Genomic DNA, 14100 nt, shown 5'->3' with positions numbered 1-14100 from the left:
TGAGTTGAATCTTTATGTTGTTTTTACCGGGAAAATGAAGAAAAAAACTAAAATGTAAATAGTTACAACATGAAGAGCAATAAAATGAATCAAGGTCAAGAACAAAAGGAAAAATCAGGATCTAAAAACATAAACAAGGAGTAAATTCCAACAGACGAGCCAATCAGCGCAATATGGACGTCATGGAAACGGAGGAGGGGGTTCTGTTATGGGCTGTAACACAAAATAGAATCAGTTCAACAGGAAGAAAATACAGAAAAACTGTGTCACATGATGTAAAACTAAGCAACTCATTCATTCTTTGATTATTTATCAAATATAAATTGAATCAGCAACTATTTTCATGATTGGTTTTAGAAGAAAAGTTCATTGTGAATATTTTCACATTTTTTTCTTTGACCTTAAACACATCTGGAGCCTCCAGACATTCTTTGTTTGGTTGTTTATAAATAAGGATTAGATATTAAATTCTACAATAAAACTCATTTTCAACAATTTTATCAATTATAGTGTTAATTGTTTAATGTTGTTAATGATTGTTTCAGTCATAATAATAATAATAATAATAATCCAGTTATTACATGAAAACATCTTCACCAACCACACATTTTACCACAACGAAAAACCAGTTTATTAAGACTGAACCCTATAAATTCTGCTCAGTTCATCATCAGAACCTCCTCTGTCCATTGGTTCCATCGGTTCTGTTTTTACTCGTCATCGTTAGTGTTTGAGGTGAAGCTGAAGCCTTGTTATTTACGGTTCAGATGTAGAACCCTGAAGGCACCGTCACTTTCAGATCATCTGATCAATGTGAACCTTAAACCTGAGCACAAAGGGGGTCTGGACCCTTCCTAGACCCCCAGGACCTGTTCTAGACCCAAGACCCATCCTAGACCCCCAGGACCTTTTCTAAACCCAGGACCCATTCTAGAACCCCAGGACCTCTTCTAGACCCAGGACCCGTCCTAGACCCCCAGGACCCATCCTAGACCCGCAGGACCTATCCTAGACCCCCTGGACCAGTTCTAGACCCACTGTACCTGTTCTAGACCCTGGACTAATCCTAGACCCCCAGGACCTGTCCTAGACCCCCAGGACCCGTCTGTTTCTGTCTCTGCTTCAGTTTCAGTTTGTGCCTGCGTCCGTTTCCTCCGAGGCCTGTTCTCATATTTAAATCATGTCTAACAGGCCTTATCCATGTTTCTACTCACGTTATTCATGTTTAAATCATGAACCTCAGGCCTGATGTTTCAGTCGCGTGTGTTTTTCACGTGTTTTGACGGACGTCGCAGTAGCGCCGTTTTGCGCCATTTCACGCCGTTTGGCGTCTGATTCGGCGTTGGCCCTTCGGTCTCAGTCTCATCTCGTCATGTTTTTGTTGTTTACAGTGTTTTTATCAGGTTTCATGGTGAGGACGTTAAACTGCACAATGTAGCACTGGTTTAGACCAGGTCGGACCAGATCAGACCACATCAGACCAGGTCTGACCAGGTCAGACCAGAACCGTCTTTTTCTAGGTGTAAATATGTACATACATCTGGGTTTAACTCTTGGACCAATCAGGGCCTTGTATTTATTTATCACATGTCAGCTTCAGGCCACTCCCACTCTCCTATGGACTGTACTTCTGAAACATGCATGAAGCTTACATAAGTAGCATCACGGCCGACAGCCCCTGAACGCATCATAAACAAGATGCTTTTGCATTTAAACTCGAGTCACCGAACAGAACCAAGACAGAAAAAAAACAAACAATACTGACCCGTTTAAAGGAACAGAACCAACAGAAATGGACACAAACATGGAGGTTTAGACACAATAAATGAGTTACATCTTAGACCTGAGTCTAAAAAACAGGATCAAATAAAATAAAGGAAATAAAAGACCAAATAATATGAAAATCACACACGACAAAGATGAAAATCAACTACACAAGATGAAAATGATGAAAAAAAACGGTGCAAAAAAGAAAATGACAAAAAAGGTAAAAGACAAGTATGACAAAAAGACAAGAAGCAAGAAAAAGTCATCTGTTTTCTTTCATTTCATTATTTTTATAAAACATTAAATCAAAATAAATCAAACAAGGTTTTTTTTAATTTAATGAGATGAAAATAAAATCAACCTAAAAGTCTAATTAAAACATACTGCAATCAACTTAAATGTGATTATTCTTATCATTATCACCTTAAATATAATCATATATGACATTTATCATCTGTCATTCAGTGTTTTTCCCTTTTTAATTCTTTGTGCTTCCAGCATCAAACACTGAACCAATGAACCACAGATAATCAATTATGTACATAAACATGGACAAATATGCAATGAAACGTAGAGTTCTGGTCCAAGTTTTACAACAGACGCATCACCTGATTCATTCATATACATTTATGTAATATTAATATAAAACTGCCACGAAAACTGAATCAAACGCATTCAATACAAACCCACGACCTTTGACCCTGTCTAATTCTTCTTCTTCTTCTTCTTCTTCTTCTTCTTATTATTATTATTATTATTATTATTATTATTATTATTATTATTATTATTATGTTTAATCAGTTTAATTTATCGACACATCAAACTAAGAAACTGAAGGTTTGGATGCCACTGAAAAACAAATTGTCAAAAATGAAAAAAAAAAAAGCATTATTGGACGATCAGTTATTGGACATGCTTTTTTTTATATATAAGTTAAAAGTAATTCTCTTCCAGCTGAAGGTCCAACCTCCATGTTTGTGTTTAATAAATGGTGATGTTAACAGGTCTAACTGACATGTTCTTCACTTCAGTAACTTCTGTTGTTTCTATTTTTGTTAAAAGCATTGAAGAATCGCCTTCATTTAACTTTTTCCACAGACTTTTCTTCTAATTTTAACTAAATAGCAGCTAATATTATTCTAATTATGGGGAGAATATTCAAACTATGGGGAGAAAATTCCCTAGTTTAATAAAGTTCTGATCTGACTTAGCGATCAAACTGTTTCCAGAGGTGAAGTTGAAGCCACTGCTGCTGTCGTGGCTGTGGTGAGGCGATTTGGTACGAGCGCTCTGGTCCACGTGAACGCTGTCAAACCTTCACACATATGACATTTTTACTGTATTTAATCTTATGGAAGTGGTTGAACTGAATGCCTGTGTTGTCCCGTGTTTTTCCCAGCATGCATTGAGTTTGCATGTGTAGGTTTTTCTAACTGATGCACCAGTGGCTTTAAAAAAAAAGACAAATTGTAAGATGACGACTTATCGTGTTCTTTCAGTACTTTTAGACAACTTTTTGCCTTAAAAATCTCACTGATGGATCTTGGAATTGTGTTTTGCCTTCAGACTGTTTCTTGTTTTCTTCTACAATGATGAGTGAACGGGATGAGCAACATGTCCTACAATAATAATAATAATAATAATAATAATAATAATAATAATGGAATATAATATTATTAGTAACAATAATGGAAGTATAAACCTCTTCATACGTACTGAAACTCTCTTATTGTTTCCCTTTGTCTCAAAAGCAGTGTTTTGACTTAGTTTATTCTCAGTTTTGAGAACTTGTGGAACTTTGAATGTGCAGATTTTGGGGAAAATAGTTTAGAACCAGTTTAATTTGACAGGACATACTTTACAATGATTTTTCTGTTTACACTCATGGACTTTTTAACCTGACTGCTGGTCTGTAATTATGCTTCATCAAAACAAACCTTTATTTAACAAAAAGATGCTCAACAAACATAAAAGAGCTGGAAGTTACCATATTTGGACAAAATGGGTGGATCTATGGGAGATCAGAGGTGAGCTAATGCTAAAGACTAGTTTACTGACAATCAAATAAACAGAAGCTCCAACAGTATGGACCCAGTATTTTTATAGTTCTCTTCAGTGTACGTCAGTGGGACTAGCATCTATTGGCCATCAGTGGTATTACAACTTCAACGAACTAAAACCTGAAACTAACTAATAGTGAGCGTGGGATACATATACCATGACCTGATTAATGGACTGTATATGTGGAGGTTCTATATTTGAGTCTCCATCACATGCACTGGTTTCACATGTTCTCAAACCCACAAAAGTAACTTCTACCATTGGAAACAATCACAACATGACATGATGTTCATCCCATAAAAAAGAGGAATAAAAGTCAGAACAGGACAAAGTGGTTGTGTCTGTGTTGACAAGAGATGAAACCATTCAGCTGAGTTTATTCTGCATCAACATGAACTTTGAAACCATCAGTTGGTGATGTTTTCTATCAGTGATAAAATAAAGAGGACACAGGTTTTACTGTTCTACACATGAACCACTGAAGCCACTAAAGATTGACTGAAAATGACTATTTATGTAATAATTCAAAGTCTTTCAATAAATATTCATATCAAACTTTTGTGTGTCACTGTTTTAAGATGAAAATGTGATGCTTTTTACTTCCTGTCGTATATTTACTGTTAGAATGTGAGACATTTTCCTATTGAGCTTGGTTAAAGGTTCTATGTTTGGGTGAACATATGTAAAAAATATTCCAGATTTCAGCTGCCCTAAATGCTTTATTTACAACCTTTTTTCTACTTTTTCACTTTTTTCTAATAAATATTTCTTGTACGCTGATACTCCAGCCAATCAGAAGAGTGTGATCAAATCCAACGAATAACAACTCAATGTATAAATTGTCATAGTTTAAGTTAAAAACAACATTTTGTACTGATTTGTCATATTCAAATCCCCAAAATGGAGTTTCGGGGACATCTGTGTAGGTTCTCATTTGCCCAGGTCATCATTCTTCTTGGTTCAGCTAAACTGGTTCAGGGATATTATGGTTTTACTCCAAACGCCACCACTGGATCCACCACTGGATATCCTTGGTGGGAACGCGATAACTAGGACAGATTTGGTTTGATTTCTTCTCCCTTGATAACCAACATAGGGGACCCCTAGTGGAAGAACCCTATCAATTTCAGCTTCTCTATCTTTATTATAAAAGCCAGGTGGCTTCTGTGTGTGTGTGTGTGTGTGTGTGTGTGTGTGTGTGTGTGTCTTGGGATTCACACAAAATCCGGAAACAGCTGACTGCTGCAGTTTGGCATACTCAAGTATTTTTGGTCACAGAGTAGATTAGTGAAAACAGCAAGTTGTTCGGACCAATATTTTAAGAGATATTAGTTATTTTGGAATACAATAGCCTTATGCCGCTTTTCCACTACGTGGAACCGGCTCGGCTCAACTCGACTCGGGTACCAGGTCCTATTCCTGTAGACCGTTTCCATAACAGGATACGACCGACTTTACAGTTCCTGGACGTCATAGCAATGCAGTGCGTTACTTCCGTGTCGTCTGCTCAGAATTGCTGATAAAGTCACTTGTTGCATGTTGTCTCGACAAGCTCATGCTGAATTTTTACGTCTGAACCTCCTCGACAAACCATGGTGTAGTTTTGTGGGCTGTCATCGTGTGGATTAACCTACTACTATATTTACTGTCAGCTTCCGCATCTGTTTTTCATAAGACGGCGGGTCACAGAGATGACTTTCTGACCAATCAGTGGTCTGCAATGTTTACACGTCACCTTTTAGTATCTGTTCCCCAGTCCTGGAACCTCGGTACCAAAAAACCAGTACCGGGTACCAGATTCCAGATCCTTTTTCGTAATGGAAACACAAAAACGCCAAGCTGAGTCGAGTCAAGTCGAGCCGATACCACGTCACAGAAACACGGCATTACAATTATGTTGCTATACCCAGAACGCTTTGGCAGTGACTGCTGGACAAAAGCAGTACAGCATGCACAAATACTCAACAGCAGGGGTGTCCAATCCTGGTGCTTGAGGCCTGGTGTCCTGCATGTTTTAAATGTATCCCTCTTCCAGCACACCTGATTCCAATGACAAGCCTATCATCAAGTTCTGCAGAAGCCTGATAACGCCCGTCAGGTGTGTTGGAAGAGGGAAACATCTAAGACATGCAGGAGGCTCAACAGCATAAAAACTACCACATCTAGAACCTGTGGATCCCTACAGGTCAACGCGCTAGTGAGTAATATAAGTCATCCAAATGGGGGTCCTTTAGTTGAAAATCAGTTCTTTTTTTTTTACATTAATCAAGCAATAATAGGCCGACTGATATCAAATTTGGTTCATATTGATCATCTTAAAAATGTCCATGTTCTGTCTACCATCCAGAGTTCATATGGTGTCATTTTTATTCACTAGGTGGAGTTTTGTGGGGAAAAATTGGTTCTCTGACCATTATTCTGCCACTATCAAGTCCATGAAGCTCAAATTGAGTTCATATCATGATAATAATGTTCTGAAAATATCAAATGAACAGTTATGGGTATTTCCATATAGTGTCACATTTCATATTAAATCTATCCATAATCTGCTTTCCGAATAAGAATAAAGTTAGTATATCTTGCACATTGTGTCATTTATTTGCTTTATTATATAACAAAGGATTGGGGGGATTTCGGGAATGTACCCTTGGGGTTAGCCCCCAAGAGCATAAGCCTTATTTAAATATAATAAAAATTAAATCCATCTCATCTTAAAACATGGTCTGTGGAATTTCCTGAACGTTTATTTTTAATTTTTGAATAATGGTGTCGATCAGGACCGGAACAGAAACAGGGCTGTTTGAGATGGGCTTTTGTCACGTTGAATTTCTAAAAACTGCCATTAACGTGAATGAATCCACTTTAACAGGTTGATGTGATCGTCTTCAAACCTCCTCCATCAGGTGATGATGCCAATAAAATCTGTCCAATCGGCACCGACTCGTGTCTTTACCAGATGGCGTTCACACCTTCAACGATTTTTACACCTCACAACGTAGTCATTGATCCAAACACTGATGAAATGAACCAACAAACACCTGAAAACTACCAGAGCAGATATGATGCCTTCACAGACTGTCTGATGAAAACCGTCTGCACGTGGATGGTATTTGTTCACAGGTTGTACATAATCAGCTGTGAAAACCTTAATTTTAACGTGTATGGATGAATATGGTTGAACATGGTCTGAGTGGAATATTCCAGATGTTCTGTGTAAAAGTTGTGGTCTGAGTGGAATATTCCAGATGTTTGAGTAAAAGTTGGGATTTGGATGGAGTATTCCAAATGTTCTATGTAATAGTCGTGGTCTAGATGGAATTTTTCAGGCGTTCTATTTAAAAGTCATGGATTGGATGGAATATTTCCGGTGTTCTATGTAATAGTCGTGGTCTGGGGGGAATATTTCAGATGTTCTGTATAATAGTCATAGTCTAGATGGAATATTTCCGTGTTCTATGTAAAAGTCATGGTCTGGGTGGAATATTTTAGGCGTTCTATGTGAAAGTTGTGTTCTGGGGGGAATATTCCACATGTTCTGTATAATAGTCATGGTCTAGATGGAATATTTCCGGTGTTCTATGTAAAAGTCGTGGTCTGGGTGGAATATTCCAGATGATCTGTATAATAGTCATGGTCTGGATGGAATATTTCAGGCGTTTTATGTAAAAGTCGTGGTTTGGATGAAATATTCCAGTTGTTCTATGTAACAGTTGTGGTCTGGGCAGAATATTTCAGGTGTTCTATGTAAAAGTCATGGTCTGGAAGGAGCAGATGTTGATTTAAACCTGTAGATTTCTTTCACAGTGATGGTTCTGTCCAGATGTTGAAGCTAGCCGTTCCATAGACACTAATGCACCCCCATACCATCACAGATGCAGGTTTTGGACCTGAGTGCCGAGAACAAGCCTGATACACCCGGTCCTCTTTAGTCCAGAGGACGGTGTCCATAGTTACAAACACAACCTCACAGTTTGATTGGTCTGACCTCAGATCAGATTTTACACTTTATCCATTTGAATGAACTTCAGTCCAGAGACAACAGCGCCGGTTCTGGATCATGTTCACATATGGTTCTGCTGTACATGATGGAGCTTTTAAGCTGCATTTGTGTAAGTGTTCCTCAGCCTAGGCATCGATTTAATCACAGAATGTCCAAAAGCATGTGTGATATGTGGGGTACGCTGACGTGATCCTGGTTTCATGGTTTATACTTGAGTCCTGTTTCCATCAGATGGAGACGGAAGTTAGAGTAAAGACGATGAATCCAAAGGACAGCAGAAACACCAGCAGTTAAACGTGATGGAGGAGACTGACAACATTAAAAATAGGCCATTATCTAGAAGGTGTTTGAAGGAATGAGGTGAAACGTGGGTGTGAACAGTCATATTAATAGAGAATTAATTTACAGTTCTAAATATGTAGAAATAGGATCTAAATGGGTTTATTTCATGATGCAGGAAGTTAAACCTCAAATTTAACAAAATAAGAGACTGCGTTGTGTTTTGTGTGTTTCCTCTTTTCTGTTTCATTATCATCATGTTGTGCAGTTGGTTTTCCTTCAGATGGGTGTCGCCGACGGTAACCGTGGGGCTGCTTCCTTCAGAACAGTGCTGGTGATCTGACATGTACAGCGTGGGCTGATTTTCAACACTGACAGTGTACTAATTACAGCACAGTTCCTTGTTTTTTTTTCCTTTTTGGCTTCCTCATTCCAGCTCAGCCCGGGTTTTAATGAGCTCCTTCGGCTTTATCAGTATACGACTTTAACTCCATGCAGAGTTATTATATTATTCATGGTCACCTCCCACCTGAAGCTATAATCTGAAACTGTAATTGGCATGTTCAGACACAAACACACAACACATCAGTGTTTAATGGGGGGAAAAAAAAAAACCTCTTTACTGCTTGGAATAATATGAAGCCCTGTGTCTTTAATAAAGTACCAAGTATTAATTGATTCAGTGAATTCCCTTCATCTTTTCAGTGTCATTTGTTCCAGATCCAGATCCCACAGTTATTTTCTTTCTTGATTGGGTCTTGTCCACAGGTCATTAGTGGTTATCAGGTATACCTGCCATGTTTCTCCTCACCTGGCTGTAATTGGTCAGTTGAAGTCTTTAAAAGGAAATTAGCCCTCCCACCTCAGCCCCCCCCCCCCCCCCATCCTGACCACTGACTCTCATTTTAAATACAGTTTAAGGCCCATCTTTTTGTTTGATCTATCTCTGTGATAGACTCAGTGGGTGATTGTAAATTGTATTTTCAGTCTCCTTTTAGAACCCTTAACCCCTTAAAGGGCCCTTTATTGGTTTGACCCTTTTTGTGGTTTTTGTGCACTTTGTTTTGTTGCTTAAAGGTGGGGTAGGAGATGTTTTCCTGGAGCATTTTTTACAATATTGCTTAAAATCCCCTTCACACCTCAATTACAACCAAGTAATTAAATGCTCTAACACAAAAATTTAAAAAAAAATTTAGTCACCTGTGGAATGGACAAGACTGAAAAAACACTATCCAATCATTTTAACCGACCCATCGAAATGATTGAATGGTGATATGTCTATCAAACTCAACTGCCATTTGTCCCTCCCCCCTCTGCGAGTACAGTCCATTACTCTGGAGGCGTGGCTTTGGGAGGAAGTCTGAAGAAAGGGGTTTGGACTTTTGAATTGTGTATTTTCAAAATGTAGCTTGATCGAACTGTTTTTCCAGGATCTCCTACCCTACCTTTAACTTATATATTATATTCATAAACAGTCTCTCTTGGGTACTATTTCTTGCTTTTAAGTCGCACCTAGCCATAAATCCACAAATCCGACAAGAGGCAAGCCCATGGATTACACTTCCTTCACAAAATGTCCACGTCTACTTATGTATTTTTATTTCTACCCTTGTGTTGTTTTAAATGTGTTCTTTAATTCAACTTGACCTTGATTTTCTGACTTTTTGCTTACAAAAACATTAACTTTAGATGCAAAAATTAATTTTACCTCTAACAGTTTGAAAATATTGAATTTTTTTGTGTCTTTTTTTCACATCAAGCTTTTTTTTTTTTTTTTTTTTTTTTTTTTTTTTTTTACAGCCTTTTAATTTCTCTTCAATAGTACCATAATGTCAATATTTTAAAATTTTTAACCAAATAACAATAGAAATGTTTTTCTTGATGGAACTTTCTGAAAAATCACCTAACACTTTCCTACAAAATGTGTGTTAAATGATTTAACATTAGTGACCATATTGAAAAGGGCAAAAAATAGCCTTTCCATTGGCTGCAGTGGGATGATTATCCACCAGGGCGCAGAAAATCCGTACTGGGTCACATACAACAGGTTTTTAAGGAAAGTACTGATTTTATTGGTCAGATGAAGTCCTCAGAACCTGGTGTAGCAAATATGATACTAATGGTTTTAAAGGGTTAACACTATTCCTCATCTACTGTTCATTTTTCCTCCTCCTGCATCAACTAATAATCCATGTGTGATGTTCATGTGAAGGCCACACCCCCTCCGTCTGCCTTTGATTAAATGGAATATGCAAGTATTTAATTCATAAAACACCTGAATGTTCTGATGTGGTGGAAACTCAACTCCACCATCGTTATAAAGTCGACACTGATAATAATCACTTTAATCTGACCAAAGTGTGAATGTTTACATCACATTTATCTGAACATTGATCCAATATTTAACAGACCTGTAGAAACTAACAATGAAAACTGGGTCATTCTATGGGTTTAAAAGACTGGCATCCACAGAAGAACAGCTCCTCTTCATCATTATTTCCATCATCCTCATTGTCTTCATCATCATCCTCTTCCTCTTCTTCCTCTTCTTCATCCTCATTGTCTCCATCATCCTCCACAGGATGATGAAACACTTCCATCTGCATCATCAGGCCTTAAGATGAATTTATTACGTAACGTAAGAACAGAGCGGACAGTAAAAATAGAACAGTAGCGCAAAACCACAGTTTATATTTAGAACCAGCGCCGTGTCCACAGCCAAGAATAGAAGAACCATGTCTCATATTCATGTTCACAATGGAACAGGACAACAGAGGTTCCAGAACCCCTCCAGAACCAAACCCAGAGCAATAAATTAAATTAAATTAAATTAAATTAAATTAAATTAAATTAAATTAAATTAAATTAAAGTAGTTTCACATCATTTAAGCAGTGGAGATGTGGATCAGAATTCAGAGGAGGACTGGGTCCAGCATACAGATCCAGTAGAAACAGACACTGTGTGATCCAGACTGACCAGAACCCATGGGTTAGATGTTGGGTTTGATGAGTGGGTTTGGGGTTGGGGTCAGATGTTGGGGCTCAACATTGGTTTTAGATGTTGGTTTTAGATGTTGGGGTTAGATGTTGGGTAGATGTTGGGTTTGATGTTTAAGTTTGATGTTGGGTTACATGTTGGATTAAATTTTGGGGTTAAATGTTGGGTTTAATGTTGGGGTTAGATGTTGAGGTTAGATTTTAGCGTTAGATGTTGGATGTTGGAGTTAAATGGGGTTTGATGTGTGGGTTTGATGTTGGGGTCAGATGTTGGGGCTAAACATTGGTTTCAGATGTTGGGGATAGATGTTGGCTAGATGTTGGGTTTGATGTGTGGGTTTAATTTTGGGGTTAAATTTTGGGGTTCGATGTTGGGTTTGATGTTGGCATGAGATGTTGGGGTTAGACGTTAGGGTTGGATTTTAGCGTTAGATATTGGATGTTGGAGTTAAATGGGGTTTAATGTTTGGGTTTGATATTTTTGGGTTTGATGTTGGTATTGTAGATCTTAATTCAGACCATGTGCTTTGTTGGGTCCAGATGAATACTGGTCCATTCTGGTTCTTTCTTGACTCTTTTCCACTTGAGTTGAATATTAGAATCTATGGAAACACTAATAGTATGATGTCATCATTACACATTTACACACAGTTGAAGACAGTGTTCTGTGACAAGGAGGTGGATCCATGAAAAAAAAAAAAAAAAACCACATTGCACTCTTGGAAACATCTGCCTTGGGTTTCCTGTCATTTGGGAACCCCCTGTTATGTTAGAACATAACTACTGCGGAAAGAAATCTGGAAATAATACTTTATTTTTCTAACTCACTCCCTCTCCCATTCAGTGTACTGCTCGCTCGACCACTTCTTCAGAGTTTCTCCTGGTAAAACTGGGAAAAAAATATGACATCTGAACATAAACTGAGCACAAAATGAGATGAAGTAGAGCATCATAAATGATTAATGGTCAATTTACTGGTGGCTTCTGAAATATTGAAAGACAGCTCAGCCATGAAATGCAATGTAAATGGAACTATTTATAGCATGACACAGGAAGTCATTTGGAAGTGGTGTGGGGGGCATGGGCAGCGTGGGCAGCGTGGACAGTGTTGGTGGCGTGGTCGGTGGCAGCATGGTCAGCAGTGTGGTCATTTAGTTTTAAGAGCAGACTGACAGGAAAACACACAGGACTCCGATGCATTTGCATGTAAAGCCACTTTACACCAGGACATTAAACTTTTACACAACCAGCGATAAATAATTTCCACATTGAGGAAAATGGAATAACTGCCCCTCCCATGACAACCGTAGACCCCTCCCACCAGGAGTCATGGGAAATGTTTGGAGAGCAGAGGACGTGTTTTCATTAGATCTGAACACGGTGTGAAGATGAAGATGAAGATGAAGAACACAGCAGTGGAGCTGCAGATTCACCTCAGACCAAGCAAAATGAACTTTATTCATCAAAACCCAGAAGAAAAAACAAGGAACAAAGATTAATTCATCACAAACTGACAAATCAATGTTTCACAGGAAATTAATCCATATATTACAGCATTTATATGTAAATCAGAACACTTTCTTTAACAACATTGGATCAACACCTGCAAAAGAAACAGAATCAGCCAGAAAATGATAAAAAAAAAAACAAACAAACAAAAAAAAAAACAAATATTCAAGAAAATCAACAAAAATCAGCAAAAAGTTCAAGGAAATAATTAAAAATGAGGGAAATAAGGAGGAAAATGCACAAAACAATAAACAAAATGGGTTAGATGAGATGAGTTTATATTATATTATATTATATTATATTATATTGTGTTAGATTAGATTAGATTAGATTAGATTAGATTAGATTAGATTAGATTAGATTAGATTAGATTAGATTAGATTAGATTAGATTAGATTTTTGCACTGAAGTATTTGTACGTTAACCCAGTATTTTTTAGATGTCAGTATTTATTGTAAATACATATTTTAGTGTGATATTCTGAGTTAATTCTTAGAGTGCACTTTTTCGAATACAAGATCAAGCATTTATTTACACTGTGTATTCTACTACATAAATGTGTTAAGTTAAATTACAATGAATTATTAAATGAATCTGTTATGAATCTTTAATTTGTTAAGTCCCACTAACCCTTCATTTAACCCTTAGATAATTTAAACCTTAGATCATTTAACCCTTCAATCATTTAACCCTCAGATCATTCAACCCTTAATCATTTAACCCTTAGTTCATTTAACCCTCAGATCATTTAACCCTTAGATCATTTAACCCTTAATCATTTAACCCTTAGTTCATTTAACCCTCAGATCATTTAACCCTTAGTTCATTTAACCCTCAGATCATTTAACCCTTAGTTCATTTAACCCTTAGATCATTTAACCCTTAATCATTTAACCCTTAGTTCATTTAACCCTCAGATCATTTAACCCTTAGATCATTTAACCCTTAATCATTTAACCCTTAGTTCATTTAACCCTCAGATCATTTAACCCTTAGATCATTTAACCCTCAGATCATTTAACCCTTAGTTCATTTAACCCTTAGATCATTTAACCCTTAATCATTTAACCCTTAGTTCATTTAACCCTCAGATCATTTAACCCTTAGATCATTTAACCCTTAATCATTTAACCCTTAGTTCATTTAACCCTCAGATCATTTAACCCTTAGTTCATTTAACCCTCAGATCATTTAACCCTTAGATCATTTAACCCTTAATCATTTAACCCCTAGTTCATTTAACCCTCAGATCATTTAACCCTTAGTTCATTTAACCCTCAGATCATTTAACCCTTAGTTCATTAAACCCTTCGATAATTAAACCCTGCGATCATTTAAACCTTAGATCATTTAACCCTTAGTTCATTTCACCCTCAGTCCTCAGTTGGAGGTAAACACCAGAGGATTCTGGGTAATTCCACTCCTCATGTCACAGCTGCTGTTTATAGAAGTGTAGTGTGAGGCTGCCTTCTGCTGGTGGATGAGCA

General features: G+C 37.4%; 1 protein-coding gene and 1 long non-coding RNA gene across 2 annotated transcripts in view; one reads left to right on the top strand and one right to left on the bottom strand.

The window, feature by feature from the left end:
- LOC115421425 (copine-8-like) overlaps positions 1-14100 on the top strand; it is a 70463-nt gene that overhangs the window by 50828 nt on the left and 5535 nt on the right. Inside the window, exon 21 of the mRNA XM_030137315.1 lies at positions 2701-2706. The gene's annotated coding sequence lies outside the window, so the exon portion shown is untranslated. The remainder of the gene's footprint in view (positions 1-2700; positions 2707-14100) is intronic.
- LOC115421430 (uncharacterized) lies at positions 630-1914 on the bottom strand. The gene is made up of 2 exons (XR_003935679.1): positions 946-1914; positions 630-907 (listed from the first exon to the last, which is right to left on the bottom strand). It is a non-coding gene; the product is annotated as an uncharacterized LOC115421430 (long non-coding RNA).

The sequence above is a fragment of the Sphaeramia orbicularis genome, chromosome 6 (genome assembly GCF_902148855.1).
Source record: "Sphaeramia orbicularis chromosome 6, fSphaOr1.1, whole genome shotgun sequence".
NCBI lineage: Eukaryota > Metazoa > Chordata > Actinopteri > Kurtiformes > Apogonidae > Sphaeramia > Sphaeramia orbicularis.
Note: the sequence above shows the minus strand (reverse complement) of the source record. Positions and strands in the feature narration are given on the sequence as shown.